The sequence below is a fragment of the Zingiber officinale genome, chromosome 6A, assembly GCF_018446385.1.
Source record: "Zingiber officinale cultivar Zhangliang chromosome 6A, Zo_v1.1, whole genome shotgun sequence".
NCBI classification, from domain to species: domain Eukaryota; kingdom Viridiplantae; phylum Streptophyta; class Magnoliopsida; order Zingiberales; family Zingiberaceae; genus Zingiber; species Zingiber officinale.
This window is the reverse complement of record NC_055997.1, coordinates 58,556,123-58,571,668: the sequence shown is the minus strand read 5'-3', so window position 1 is coordinate 58,571,668 and position 15,546 is coordinate 58,556,123. Positions and strand designations below refer to the sequence as shown.

The following is a 15,546-nucleotide window of genomic DNA, read 5'->3' as shown; positions in this document are numbered from 1 at the left end:
CATAGGCCTGCAGATCGAGCTGCCTCTGCCCAGCTCTGCCGATCCCGACCTGTACCCCATGTTCCGCCTGCCGTCTTCCTTTGTTTTCCAACGGCTTCGCCTCCTTGAACAACAAGTCTGCCTGACCTCTGCCTATTCCATATGCTAGCCTTTTGACTGCCTAGTCAGCTTGACTATTGACCGCCACGTCCTCTTGACTTTTGATCGCTATATGGCCTTAACCCTTCTCACCCTTTCCTCTGGGGCCCCTCCATTGCCAACCGTATCACAAGCCTCCCTCACAAGTCTAGTTGAAGGAGGACGAAAGTCTGACTGACTAGACCTCAGCACATCTCTAAGATCTCAGCATATCTCTATGACCTCAGCCTATCTCTGTGTCTCTACCTCAGCATATCTCTGCGCGTTCTGCTTCCTGCCTCACGCATTAACCTTTGTGTCGCGTCGCCTGGGATACCATGCCTCCTTAATTGCTTCGCCAGTCGCTTGGGGTACCGTGCCCACGTAGTTGCTTTGACTTGGCCACCCATCCTCTTTATAAAGAGCCTTACGGTCATTTCTTTATTCTATCCTTCTCCTGTCACGCCTTCCCACTTTCTTTTGCTAACCCGCGTTACACCAGCTTCTTCCCCACGCGATGTCAACCTTTGCTTTGACTATGAGTTTTGATATTTGGGTAAAGGGTTTAAGTTAGGTTTATCCTTGTATTTGATATATGTATTTGAGTCGTGTAAGTTTACAGGATACACATATGATTTAGCTTGATAGCTTTGGGTTTGGATGAACATAGAGCATCCAAGGGACTATGGATAAGACAGTAATGACAAGTCGAGGGAAGCGTACTTCGAGGCATACACAAAGGATGATATTGGGGCAGGCCACATGCTTAAATGCATCCAAGGGATGAGAGCAAAAGGAAGGAGGTTTGAAGGCAAGAGGTCAAGGTTGCGAAGAAAATTCAAGTGAGTTGTGAGGGTCCAAGTGCGAGAGAAATGTACTTGGGAAGGGAAACCCTGAGTTTATGATTTTACCAATCGCCTATGTTTGGACTAGTCGATTAGGGTAAGGCATAGAATGCTTCTGTGCCTGACGGTTGAAGGGATTAGTCAACTGGTGATGACACCAATCGACTAATAAAGAGCCGCTAGCAGAATCCTGGGTTATGTGGAAGACTGTTGGTCAGCACTAGTCGACTGGTGCAAGTATCAGTCTACTGGTAATGGTAAAATCAAATTATTGATTTTCCAAGTTCTATATAATGGAGCTTGGGGTGGATGGCCTTGGTTGTTGAAACTATACTTGGTTAAAGCCTAATTCCAGTCTATAAGCCTTCTAGCAATCCATGGGTTTTTGGTTGAGTTGTGGTGAGGTTTCTCCACCAACAAGAAGGATTATGCTAGCTGGAAGTTTTCTGGGAACTAATTCACTAACGAATAGGGATTTCCCACCTTACAGATAGCCACAGAGTAGAAGCAAGTTATCACCAAACCATATAAATCAACTTGTATTGGTTTGTTTTCTTGTTCTTATCTTTTAGTTTAACCTTTGTATTTATATTTGTATTGTTTGTATTCCGCTGTGCTAATGAATATGTAGGAAAGTGAACATTTGGGGTGATCATCTATTTAACTCCCTTCTAGCCAGCCTAAGATCACCAACAAGTGGTATCAGAGCGAGGTCGGACTTCACCGGACTATATAACCACCGAGAAGAGCAACTTTCAAGGATGACCGGTTGATTGAACCTCCAAAGATGAAGGAGGAAGTCTATGGGACATCACACTTTGGATGATAAAGATGAAGGTATTTTTTGAGATGGATTGGGACACAATGATGGTGATCAAGAAGCCATTTGAAGTCCCAAGATACAAGAAAGGAAAGAAACTCCGACCACGTTATTCAACAGAAGAGCAAGCCTCACGATCCAAGAAAATTCAAAGGTAATATCTATTTTAATTGATATTTTGCCTAATAATGTTGTGAGTCGTGTAGGTGAATACGAAAATGCTCATGAGTTGTGGAGCAAGGTAAAGATGGTTCTAGGCGAAGAACCTAAGCTTACACAAGAAGAAGAAAAATCCAAAGAAAGGGATGAAGTGACTCAAGTGGAGGTGGAGCAACCGGAAGTTAACTCGTGTTCAACATCTAAGGAGGATAAGGATGAGGAAATGTCATCCACAAGTGTGGATGAGGAAACATCATCAAAGGTTGAAGAAGAGGCCAAGACGGATGAAGAAGAGGTCTTGGAAGTAGTCAACCTTGCTAGCACCTCCACCGAAGTGAAGTCAAAGGACCACATCATTTACTTCGGGTACAATGAGAAGGGACACTACAAGATTAGCTATCCAATGGATAATAAAAAGGTAATTCCTAAACCCAATCAAGTTATTTTAAATCCTAACATGAGTTGTAGGAATGAAGAAGTCCTAAGGAGGAAAATGGGCATTGTATGCTTCATACATGGGGAGAAGGGCCACTACCACACTAAATGCCCTAAGAAGAAGAAAATCAAGAAGCTAGCGCATTTGAAGAAATGGGAGAAGAAAAAAAGCTCAAGTCGAGGGGGAGCTTCAAGGGTAAGGGAGGTATACCCTAATTTGAAATGTAATTCAAATTGTTATTTTCCTATGCATGCTAGGAGAAATGATTTTGTTAATCGTAGTATGCCTATGCATAATTTTGGCTTTAAGTATACTGATAGAGTAGGGTAAATTTTGGAATCAACCTTATGGTACTTATGCATGATAAACCTATTCAAATTAGATTTTCATTACCTAAGGAGAAGACGGTAATGGAGAACCTAGGCAAAAATCCCAAGAAGGGGAGATATATGTCTAAAAAGATGGATAGGTCTAGGAATGTCCAAGGTGGACAAGTTAATTCTAGGATTAGGAGTATAGAAAAGGAAAATCAAGCTTTGAAGGCAAAGTTTGATAATTTGGAGAAAACCCTAAAGAGATTCAATGTTGGATCTAAGGGATTAGATATAGTGTTAGGTAGCCAAAGACCTAATAATGATAGATCGGGTTTAGGATACCAATTTAGTTTCTCCGAGGCTAAAAAGAGATCATATGCTAGGGTGGCAAAAATGGCAAGGGAGAGTCATCCAAGGCCAATGAGAAGAAATATGCAAGGGTCGCATATAATTATGGCAAGGATGAGGTGTCGAAGGTTAAGGACAAGAAAAAATTTACCAAAGATAAGGTGTCTAAGGTTAAGAATGTCAAGTTTATAGGCCAAGTGTCACCCGAGGTGCACCGAAGTTGCCTATCCATAGTGGATGAGTTACCTAGGGAGGTGGCTAAGGTTAAGAGCTCAAAGGGGATCTCAAAGAGTCAAAGTGGACCCATAGTCAATGGATCTCAAGTGGACATTATTTAGGATCTAGATGGGTCATCGAATGTGCCCAAGGGTTTGGAGATGAACTTGAGTCTCAAATCTAAGGAATTGATACAATTGGATTAAGTTTCATGCATGAACATATGAATTGGGGTTATATTACATGAAAATTAGTTTTAGATGTATAGATGTCATATAAACTAATGTTAGGGATGGATTGTTGCTTAGTATGAGCAAATATATCAAGTGGAAGCCAAAACTAGGACTTAAGTCAAGGTTCAATTGAACCATTTAGATAATTTTGAATTTTGTGTCAATCTTGAAATTCAAGATATGTATATTTTTAAATATATTTTTTCAAGTAGACATGAGTAAAATAGACCTTCCATAAAATTTGGAGATATTTTGGATGTTTATGAAATTTTTAGAGCATTTCAGAAGTTGGGTCAAAAATACTATTATGGGCTGAAAACAGGGTGTCAGTTGATTGATGTAGATACCAGTCGATTGGTAACAGTGTTCATCGAATACAGAATGCTTCTGTAAGATTATTTCGATAAGGGAAATCAATTGATACAGTTTAAAATATGTTTTTCAACATTGGGTTTGACCAGGATAACTCGTATAGGTGTATGAGATACTTGGGGGGATAAATACATGAGTGTAGGGGTCAGTTTGGATGATAAGTTTTGACAATTGGGATATTGTTAAAAGATTTTTGATATTAGGCAAAAGGGGAAGAAGTAAAGTTTAAGTGGAAAACCTTAAATACCTTTGCGGTGAGAAATTCCTATCTTAATAAGGAGCTTAGGCGTAGGGGGAGGCTTGTGATAGGTTCTTAAATATTCTTGTGGTGAAATTCCTAATTCAATGGGGAGTTTAGGTGTAGGAGGAGCCTTGTGATAGATTCCAATGCATGTTGCATGTTGCATGTTGCAGGTTGCATGTTTCATTAGTATGTTAATTGCTATTATATTTTTCTTAACTTAAATGTATTGTCAAATATCAAAAACCAGAAGATTGTTGGAAGCAATCTTAAGAGTTTATTGTGACCATGAGTTTTGATGTTTAAGCAAAGGGTTTAAGTTAGATTTACCCTTATATATGATATGTGTATTTCAGTTGTGTAGATTTATATGATACACATATGACTTAGCTTAATGGCTTTAGGTCCGGTGAAGGATGGAGCATCCGAGGGACTGTGAACAAGGTAGCAAGGACAAGCCGAGGGAAGCGTACTTTGAGGCATACGCAAAGGATGGTATTAGGACAAGTTGCGGGCTTAAATGCCTCTGAGGGACTAGAGCAAAAGGAAGGAGGCTTGAAGACAAGAGGTCAAGGCTGCGAAGAAAAGTCAAGTGAGTTGTGAGGGTCCGAGTGCGAGAGAAATGTGCTCGGGAAGGGAACCCCTAGGTTTAGGGTTTTAGCAGTCAATTGACGGTTGGACCAGTCGATTGGGGCAGGGCACAAAATGCTTATGTGCCCGACAGCTGAAGGAATCAATTGACTGGTAAAGAATCACGCGTTCTGTGGAGGACTGTTGGCCAACACCAGTCGACTAGTGCAAGCATCAGTCAACTGGTAAAGGTAAAATCAGATTGCTTATTTTCCCAAGCTCTATATAATGGAGCTTGGGGTAGCTAACCTTGGTTGACAAAATTAGAGTCTCCAAGCATTTTAGCAATCCGTGTGTTCTTGGTTGAGTTGTGGCGAGGTTTCTTTACCAACAAGAAGGATTGTGCTAGATGAAAGTTTTCCGGGGACTAATCCACATTCAGATAGGGATCGCCCATCTTACAGACAGTTGCGGAGTAAGAGGAAGTTATCTCCAAACCATGTAAATCGATGTGTATTAGTTTGCTTTCTTGTTCTTGTCATTTAGTTTAACTTTTGTATTCGTATTTGTATTGTATGTATTCCACTGTGCTAACAAATACGTAGGAAAGCGAACGTTTGGAGTGATTGTCTATTCAACTCCCCTTCCGGCCTAAGATCACCAACAATATATTCTTTGGGGGAACAAAATTTCATCAATGATCTAGAAAGGTTTTTGATGTCAAGACACTTGAGGCTATCCTATAAAGTTTCAATATTATTTGATTATGCATCTTTGACTAATGAGGGGACAAACTTCTTGGATGAACAATTTGAATTTATCTACAACAAAATTCAAAGATGAACATTAGTAAAAATAACATGTGACAATAGAAGACAAAGGAAGAAATCTATGGATGGAGCTCCTGTTGTTATTGATTCATCTTTAGTAAGAACAAAGGGATGTTGGAAAAGATTAAAATCATCAAAGGAGAAGTCAACCTCAAATTGTCGGCTATGCCTTGGATGCGGCCATCAAGGTGTGTCACATGGCAAACACAATTATCCAATTTTACAGCAAAAGTATGTGTCGATTAACTCTACATTTGTATGATAATTTTATTTGTAAAATAGTTCTCTAATACAATTTATAAATATGATGATGCATCTTGTCAGATCAACTATAGATAATCATCATAACAACGATGACGACACATATGGAGAAGAATTGGTAGATATAGTGGGGTACTATCAAAGTTTTATTAAATTAAGTGGTTGATTGATTGAGAAATTAAAGTTAATAATTGTCTTTATTGTTACAAGTTCTAACAATATGTGCTAAGATGAATGAAGGTTTAGCAAACAACTAAGATTAGTAAACAACAAATCACACTGTAAGCAATTTATCCTACAAGCCTAGTTGCTTATTCTTGTTAAACTGCCTAGTTGCTTATGCTTGACATTTGAGGTGCTTTTATTTTATATCAAGGAAGTGCTTGGATTATTACGTTTTTCAAAATTACTTCACATAGTGCTTTTATTTTGTTTCCTCAGGGTAGTATGATGGTTAAAGCATGGGGTGTTACCACATAAGATTTTAAAGTTGATATATGCATTTCACAGGAATCAATATTTGCATTTGGTCGAGGATTTGCACGTGAAGTCCTTGATTATTTTTTTTCTCTCTTTACATTAAGCATCAACTTAACTTTAAGTTGTAATAAGAATTCATTTGTGAACATGTTGGTGCATAGATTTATCTCAAACATACTAAAGTGTGGCCCATGAATGCTTAGGTTTAGTCATCGTGCTCTTTCATGTATCTTTTGTTTTAGATGGCTTGCCATGCTTTTTGAATTATATTTGCATTGTTTAAAAATTAAAGTATTGTTCTAGAGGTTTGTGAGTGTATGAATTTATTCAGTAGATAAATATCAAATAATGTTTGCATATTTAAATCAATGTTTTTATACATCAAACAACAATAAAAGAAATTGTTTGAATGATTCAATGATATAATTTTATATGAACATGCACTCGATATAATTTTTTTCCATAAAGAACATTTTCATTGGAGGCTTAGATTTGTCTTCCATTGTCAATTATATTATAAAATCATGTGGTGTGTTTCGGTGTCATCGATCGGGCCTTCAATTGCATGATTTTGTTGAAAAGTTAGATTTTGGCAAACATCCAAAGGTTAAGGCATCACTTATTGATATGTATGTGAATTGAGGAGCTGTTGGGCTAATCTCGTAGGTGTTTGGTATTTCTGATGTTAGAAATGTTGTTTTGTAATTTTTCTACAAATTATAAGACCTAAAGAATAAAAATTATGAAAAGAAAGACCAAAAGAACAAATGTTTAAATTTTAAACATGAATAAAAGATTATGGCATCACAAGGCTCGATCTTTTGTAGCTCCCTCTGACTTTTTTTGAAACACACAAGTTCACCTAAAGTAAATCAACATTAATTTGTCCATGAATGATGTCATGATATAGAAAGAATAATACATTGATGATTGACGCATGATGCGATGTTTGAATTAAATGTTTGTGTAGAAAGATATAGGAAAATAATTCATAAACAAAGAGTAACCATCTTTAGGTTTAAAGGAAAATAACTTTTTATTCAAATCATTACCAAACACAATATTAACCATAGCCTTTTTACAAGAGTCCTAACCTTTGTTTAAGTAACCTAAAAAATAAGAAAAACCCATAACAAAAAAGTCACAACAGACAAATTGCAATAGAAAAGAAAAAGTTAAAAAGGACAAATAAAAAAATAAAATTTAAACTAACTTAAAAAAAAAAAAAGTAATTAAGCCTTAAAAAAGGAAAGAGATAAAATCTATATTAATTTTTAGAAAAAAAAATAATTTTAAAAATTTGAAATAAATAAAGGAAAAGTTAACAGAGCAAATATACAGTTTTGGATACCCAGTTCACGTGAATCATGATCCCGCAACACGGTTGTTCTCTTGGGCATGGTTTGGCCATGTCCACTATTGGAAAGTTGATTTCGCTTTGTCCGAACTCCAAATAGAGTATAATCATGTCAGGAGGCTTCGAGCAAGTCATCTTCCTTATCGGTAGTCTCAATCGCCCTTTTTCAAGACTTAAAAGGAAGGTTGATATATAGTCTCATTTTCTTCTTATCAAAGCTTGAAGGGGAATATAATTATATCATAGGACATAAATTGGTGATGCCGCTAGATGCTCCTGCATCAATGATAATTATTCACGCTAAATTTAATGTATTTTGGCAAGGTGGAAAAATCACTATACAAAACATACTGTTATTGAGTTGAACTAATCAGACAAAGATATCGTAAGAAGATATTGTAGTTATGTAGATCACGTTGTAGTTTCTCCAACAAATCATACTGTATAACAAAATGAGTTTCTCTAAATCTTACCACTAAGTCCATCAAATTTATCAGATATTATCCGATGGTCATCGCAGATTTTACCATTCCAGTTCCAATATCATTTCACGGAAGAGTCGCTGACACATTTATAAAAAATTAATTAAAATTTATCATTTGGAATTTTTGTTAGAATGAATTTAGTAATTAAATGAATAATAATATATTAATAATATTTTGATTAACAATAATAATAATTAGTTAATGATAGGTAAAATAAATAAATTTAAATATATAAAATTTATTTAGGAATTTTAAAATTTTAAAATAGATTTTATATAATATTTTTAAAGGATAATTCAGTTAAAATTTAATTAAATAAATTTAAATTGGGAATTAATTGGCTTAGGTTAGGGTTTTAATTAATTCCATATATATGTTTTTTTTCCTTACGTCGCCTTCTCCTCTTCGCACGTCACCCAAAGCCACTTCCTCCGCTGCTGATTTTCACCTCTCCGGCATGCAACGCCACCGCTGCTGCCACCATGACCTGTCATCAGAGAACACGACGCCGCCGCCATGACCTGTCACCAGAGACGATGTTGCCATGAGGTCTGGAATGTTATACATTGAAAATTTGAAATGGCTCATGCTATTCCCGTGTCGAAACGCCTGTTCCGAGCATTCCACATTTGTTCTGATGAACCATGACCCTCACTACCAGACTCCCCTCGTCGTAGTCTTAACACCATCCTTCACCACTGCTGCCACCGTCCTTCATCGCTAAAGCCACCATCCTTCGTTGCTCCTACTACAATGATATTTTGGTTTACATGAAGATACTCTCCTAATAACTATATAGACGATATTTTGATCCCCTCGGATGGGTCTAATGGCCAGCGCATGAGGTGTTGCCACAATAAGCACTACAAGAAAAACGTCATTCAACAACACTCAAACGACAACGGTTTTATAACAAACCGTTGTCTTTTTGCCTTTTAACAACGGTTTTAACAAAAACTGTTGTCTTTTAGTAATTTTTTTGGCCTATGACAACGGTTTTTAAAAACCGTTGTCTATTTATATTTTTTTGTGGATACAACAACGGTTTTTAAAGGGTACGACAACAGTTTTTTAAAACTGTTGTCTATGTGCGCTTTTTTAGGATTACGACAACGATTTTTAAAAACCGTTGTCTATTAAGTGTTGTTAAATGCAATTATTTTTTCTTTCGCCACTTTTTCTCCTTCGTCATTTGTCTGTTTTACGCCTTGTTTTTTTCTGTCTCTTTCCCAAAACTCTACTCTTCGCCGACTCCTCCTCACCGCCCTCTTCGTCGCCTCCCTCCTCACCACCCTCTTCGCCGCCTCCCTCCTCACCGCCCTCTTCGCCTCCTCCCTCCTCACCACCCTCTTCGCTGCCTCCTTCCTCGCCGCCCTCTTCGTCGCCTCAACTTTCGGCCTCGCCACCTCCTCCTCGCGACCTCTACTTTCAGCCATCTTCACCGCCTCCTCCTCCTCAAGCCTCGACCTTTCTCGTCCTCCTCCTACTCCTCGTCTTCCTCTTTCTCCTCTCTCTGGGTTTGATTCGCTTCGGAAATGGCGGCATCACTCCAGTCGGCAGTGTTCCTCTCAAATCGTATTGATCCGGACAGACGTCTCTTTGCATCCCCTGCGAGATCTCTTCCAGGTTTTTTTTCGCCTCTTTTACGAATCAGATAACTATTACTGATTTGGGATCTGAAGATATGACGATTGTTCCTTTGGCACTCAGGAACGAAAGGAAGCATCTCCGGTAGAATTCCTAATGTAAACTTGTTAGAGTCAGCGTAGAAGAAATTGGTGGCGTAAAAGGACATTTTGGACCGATAAATGCTATGGCTTTCAACCTTGATTGGAGAAGGTTTAAATTCCTGCTCAGCTTTAACGGAATAATCAATTCTCATTGGCCTTCTGAATGATCTAAAATTGAAAATAAAATTTTTCCACTGAAGTTTAAATTGATTTCTCAATTTTTTGATTGGCGTGTCTGTATTTGATTTATCCTAGCCCGCTGTATGTATTCTTGTATTTTTTTTCATATTTTGTTTTATTCACGAAATAGTACTCTAAACACTTGATTTTCGATGTATAGCTGATGAAATTGGGTTTATTGTATTCTTAGTGGCTATAGAAAACGAGTAATCTTTCAATAATTAATTACAAAATTTGCATATTGTATTGCTGTTCTCTTTTTCCCCCCCCTTTGGTTAGCACCTTTGATTATTGACCCAATGGTAACAGCATTCTGGTCATTGATTGGGATCGATTGAGATGTACGTTTTTGTTTCTGATTGAGCATCTAACCATGGACCAGTGCATTTGATAACCAAAGCACAAATGATTTTGTTAGTCTTTTTAATTGAAATATATAGGAAAAGTGGTGGTACATGTATAATTACATTCGGTTGGGATATTTTTTCCTTATAAATATTGATCATGTCTTAAGGTTAAAGAGATAGTACGCTGACTCTAATAGATGATTTATTGACTGGTGGAAGATTTCTTAAACTTAGAATGAAATTTTCTTAAACTTGTTAGATCCGATGGAAGGATCTCCGGTAGGCTCAGTGGAAGGAATTTGATCACAAATGCCATTGCAGTTGAGTGTTGTTTCGTTCTTACTCGTCCTTGTAAATCGATACAATATGTCTTGTTATTTACTTACATTTCTGTCACTTCTCTTGCATGGGTTAGACGAAGGCCGATACTCCTACAAGTTCCACCGACTCTAAACCTGGGTAAGTTTCTTCTCTTATGCAGTGTTGTTTCTTGACAATTGATTTTTTTTTGGAAATTGCAAAGGATTTCTCATGTTGAGTTGTTATTTTCTAAATTCATTTGTGGATTGGAAGAGACGTAGGACAGGGAGTTGTTACTCATTATAATCTTGGCCCAATTTGGAACATTGTGTTTATAATAGCATCCACTATCTAGTGTTTCCATGTCCCTTTTCCTTGTTGAAACTTTTATCCAGCAGGGCGCTAGTATTTTCTAACTCATATAAACATTTATTTGTTGAAGCTTCTGCTATTGTCAGAATTCTTGTTGATCAAAATCAGTGGTATTTTGGTGCAAGTTACTCCAAGTATCTGTTGTCAGATTTATAAAGTGTTCTTATAATGTTGAAAGAAAAATTTATAATGTGGACGTAGTAAGTTTCAGAATATTTACTGAACTAGGGTGGAATATGGAATTTAATTAAATGCATCATCATGTAGAGATGCTGATAAAGTGGACATGATTAGTCAGATCAGTAGAGCTTCTGGTGTGTACAATCGTTGTATGTCATATCTTAATTTGCCAACTTTATACTTATAAAATGTAAGATGGAGTATGTGCCAAAGGATGATATGTTTGCTTGTTTGTTGCTTTAGGCTTGTGAAGGGCATAAAGATACTGTTGCTTTACATTTGATTTCATCATGCCAGAAGTTTTTATTGTATGAACATGGAACATTAAAGTCCTTGAATGGCTAAGCACGCCAATGAATATTAAATTCTACAACAATTTTTGCAGTGTGATTGGTCCAATTGTTTTTGGACACAACAAAAACAACTAATGATCAACTAATGCTCTTCACTCTTCAGTCCTTACTAAAATGATTAAGATATTCTAAAGTTAGATTTCAGCCTGATGAAGAATGTTCTTTGTGACTGTACAATAGTGCAAGCAGAGCAATTAAATGTGCTAGTTGTTGTAAGATTTTTACTGAAAATGTGTGATAATACATATAGTTTGTCAGGAGTAGGTTTATTTGCTAAAATCACTCATTTTACAATTTAACAACATTTAGGAAGTGCATTTCTCGGTGCTCTAGCATTATGTTTAGGCAAACTTATGGAATTAATTTCTATTTTTTTATCTAACAGAAGTGTTAAGTAATTATCTTTACAACCTTTTATTCTTGGACTTTTGTTTACAAAGCCGGTTAGCAATAAAGCTTATCAAGTGTTTAATTCTTTTAGTATTTATTTCTTGATTGACCATAAGTTATGATGTAGGTTATTGAGGATATGTCTATACAAGTCAATGTACCTGCTCTAGCAATGGAAGAGGTAAAAATATCTTTTGGAGTTGTCTTTTAGTTTATGGTAAAAACAGTTTCGAGTCACTGAAATACAATGGTTTTGCAGATTGCTCCATTGGTCGTCTCAGATGCGGCTATGCTTGCCCCTGAGGAGATTTTTCATGGAAAAGGAAACATCAAAGAAGAGGCAGAGTTAACAAAAGAAGAGAGGAAAAGGAGACGGGCCAACCAGAAAAAAAGATTTCGAAGATTGAAAGGTATCCTTTATTCGCTTATATTTATGGTTCTGCTTATTTTCATGCTTGTCTACAATCTGTGCATAATGGTCAAAAAAATTAGTGGCGAGCTTGTGACAGACATGATCCACCACTTAGAATTACATAGTTCTTGTGCACAGGATTGTATAATTTCATTCTGCTCTTTTTAGGTGTCCTCAAGAGTATTGGGAAGAATGCCGACAAGCTAAAAAAATGAAGAGACTTTAACAAATTAAGGAGCACTAGGAGCTGCAATCCCTCCTCTTCACCGACATCTAAGTAGAAAATCTTGTGTTATATTGTTCTATCTTTGTTTTAATAGTGCTATCATTTTGTTGGTTGCTTATGAAATTTCTTCAGAATGTTATAAATATTATTTTTGAATGTTAGAAAATTGTATATTAAATTTTATTTTGAAATTTAGTATTTTGAATGATTTATAATATTGGAAAATTGTGTATTAATTTTTTTATATTTTTTTTCTAAAAAAGACAACGGTTTTTCACCGTTGTCGTAGATAGTTTAAAACTGTTGTTGAAGACCCTGTTATTAAAGGTAGACGCTCAAAGACAACGGTGACAAACTGTTGTCTTTGAAGGAAAAGACAACAGTTTTTCACCGTTGTAAAAAATATTGTCTTTGCCTTCAAAGACAACGGTTAAAAACTGTTGTCTTTTGTCACCCCTTTTAACAACACGACCTTTAAGAACAGTTCAAAATGGCCTACGACAACGGTGAAAAACCGTTGTTGTTTGACTTTTTTCTTGTAGTGAAGGTCTAGAGTTCGAATCTCGGTAAAGCCGTGGTAAATACCTCCCTTATGTGCTAGTCACTATTCCAAAGGCTAGTAGTCATCCGTGATTTACCTCCTCCGTGTTGGCCCTGTGACGGGTTGACGAGGGCGCTGGGGGTGAGCGTATTCGCCTTTTTTTTTAATTACCATAATTCACGAAGGTAGCGATAAGGGATTCCGATTTTTCTTTTCAACTTCAACCATGTTCTATCCTTCTTCTCCATCGTCATTCTTCATTGTACTACCTTAAATAAATCCTAATTTAACCATCCGATAGCCCCGGGAAGTGACCCCAATGAGTCTAACCCTCTTTTCAAGTCTCTTAGCTAGGTTTGTTCATTCTCTTCGTTGAAGACCACCGAGGAAATATACGTCAGCCACTGATGGCTTGACCATTCATAATATTTGACCAGAACAATGTGTAAATTAAGTGTGTCTCATAGAAATGGGCAATGTTGTATCAAGTTAGACGATAGGGACTTGGTCCATAAATTATATTCATGAACCTGCATTCTTCACAGCAGAAATAGAAAAGAGGAGAGAAGTTTGGTTTCCGGCTTATATCAGGTTTGAGCCAATCTGACTAACATAGGCACAGGCCAACTAGCACATCGAGTTCGAGTTCGTGTTGGGTGCAATGATGATGTTATGGGTCGTGTTTGACAAGACCCATGCTAAGTTGTGTCATATGTTGGATCTGGCATGACGTGTAAATGAGTTAATCAAGCATATGTCATGTTCAACCCAATCGATCTTCTTTAATTTGACGCCTTGAGATTGTGGAGGACTTGATGTGGCAGGCCAAAAAGGTTAAAAAAAAAAAAAATTGTTATTAGATGTTTGAGAGGAGGAGAGGTAAGATATGAGTAGAAGGGATCGACCTTCTACGACTAAATGATGAAGAATTTGTGAATGAAATCAAAATTTTATGGGCAATTAATGTATATACCATTTTCTTTTTTAAAAAAAAGAAGTAAAATAGTTTGTCATAGATTATTTTTATTTTGTTAAATTATTGTTACCATTTGATGTGAAAAAGAGAATATTACATATAACGTATTGATCATCAAAATTGAATTTATCCAACAGTTGCTTCGTTTATATAGTAGTAATTAAAATAAACTCGGAGAGCTTTCGATGAAAGATTATAAGTTTAAATCCATTAAGAGAAGTTTAAGTTTACGTTTCTGACTCCACATCTCATATGATATGAGGAATACCTTCTGATTAAGATCAAAAATTAAATTTAGGAGAATTGAAACATTGATAAGTCGACAAAATGACTAATTAAAAGGAGGGAAGAATGACAAAGGGAGAGCAAAACACTTGTCAACAAAGGAAGTGAAGTGAGTTCTGTACTAAACATATCAACATATCAATCCATAAAGACCATGCCATATAATTAATTCATATAAATGATACATAAATCCATAGTTTTATTTATATCGTGACAAACTATATCAGCCACTTTATTAACTTTTATTTATATAAATATAACATGCATCTAGCCGATGTGAGGAACTAGTCCAACAATGCCATAGTTGTCGACCCACACCCAAACCCTATCACAGCGGAAGTCTGTGGTCACATTGTCTCTGCAATTACCACAACTATAGCTTCTACGTTCGGATTCTCCTTTTCAATAATAGTCACCGCCTTGTTTCCATTTACTCCTACCAATTCCGGCCATGAACTTTTCCCTACGCATATCATTCATTTCCTCATCAAAATCACTATTATCGTAAAAATATTGAAGTAAATAAAAATGATAAAACAAAATATACCTGTGCACTCTTCCATTGTTTCAACTAATATTGTAGTCGATGTATGTGTTGCAAATTTCGGTGATATTTATAGACCTTCAGGGGTGCCTTTCTTTGATTTGTACACGTGGAGAGAGACCTCGTGTTTTCCTTTCTTTATGAATTTTCAAACTTCATCGCCACAAAATTTTGAAAAAATAAAAAAAATCTCATTGGTGAACGTTAGCCACATCATCAATATTATCTAAACTCAATTTGTCAAATTCAAAGTTGGAGAAGTTCACACTTGAGGTTATTAAATACTTGATCTTGCCTATTTCTTTCCGACTACTCCGTCAACAAGTCGGCAATTTAACACCTCGTGAAAAATAAAACTACTCTTTTTTATTGAAATTAAAATTAAAATAATCTTCAAATTAAAAATTAAAATTTTTATTACAATTGTATATTCTGTGAAGAGAAAATAATTTGAAGTCACCTCTCCGTAGATACAAATGCTAGCTAGGGGTCATTGACAAAGTCACTCGTGCTAGGGTTCATCACTCATCGATCCTCTCCGCTAGGGTTCTCTCCTCAACGAAGCACCTTCACTCTTGTTGACATGCAATGGTATAGGGTTCTCTCACTGAATCTATTTTATATTT

General features: G+C 36.5%; 1 long non-coding RNA gene across 1 annotated transcript; it reads right to left on the bottom strand.

The window, feature by feature from the left end:
* Positions 1 to 14,508: 14,508 nt before the first annotated feature.
* LOC121993987 lies at positions 14,509 to 14,969 on the bottom strand. The gene is made up of 2 exons (XR_006115521.1): positions 14,924 to 14,969; positions 14,509 to 14,839 (listed from the first exon to the last, which is right to left on the bottom strand). It is a non-coding gene; the product is annotated as an uncharacterized LOC121993987 (long non-coding RNA).
* Between the last annotated feature and the right edge of the window lie 577 nt (positions 14,970 to 15,546).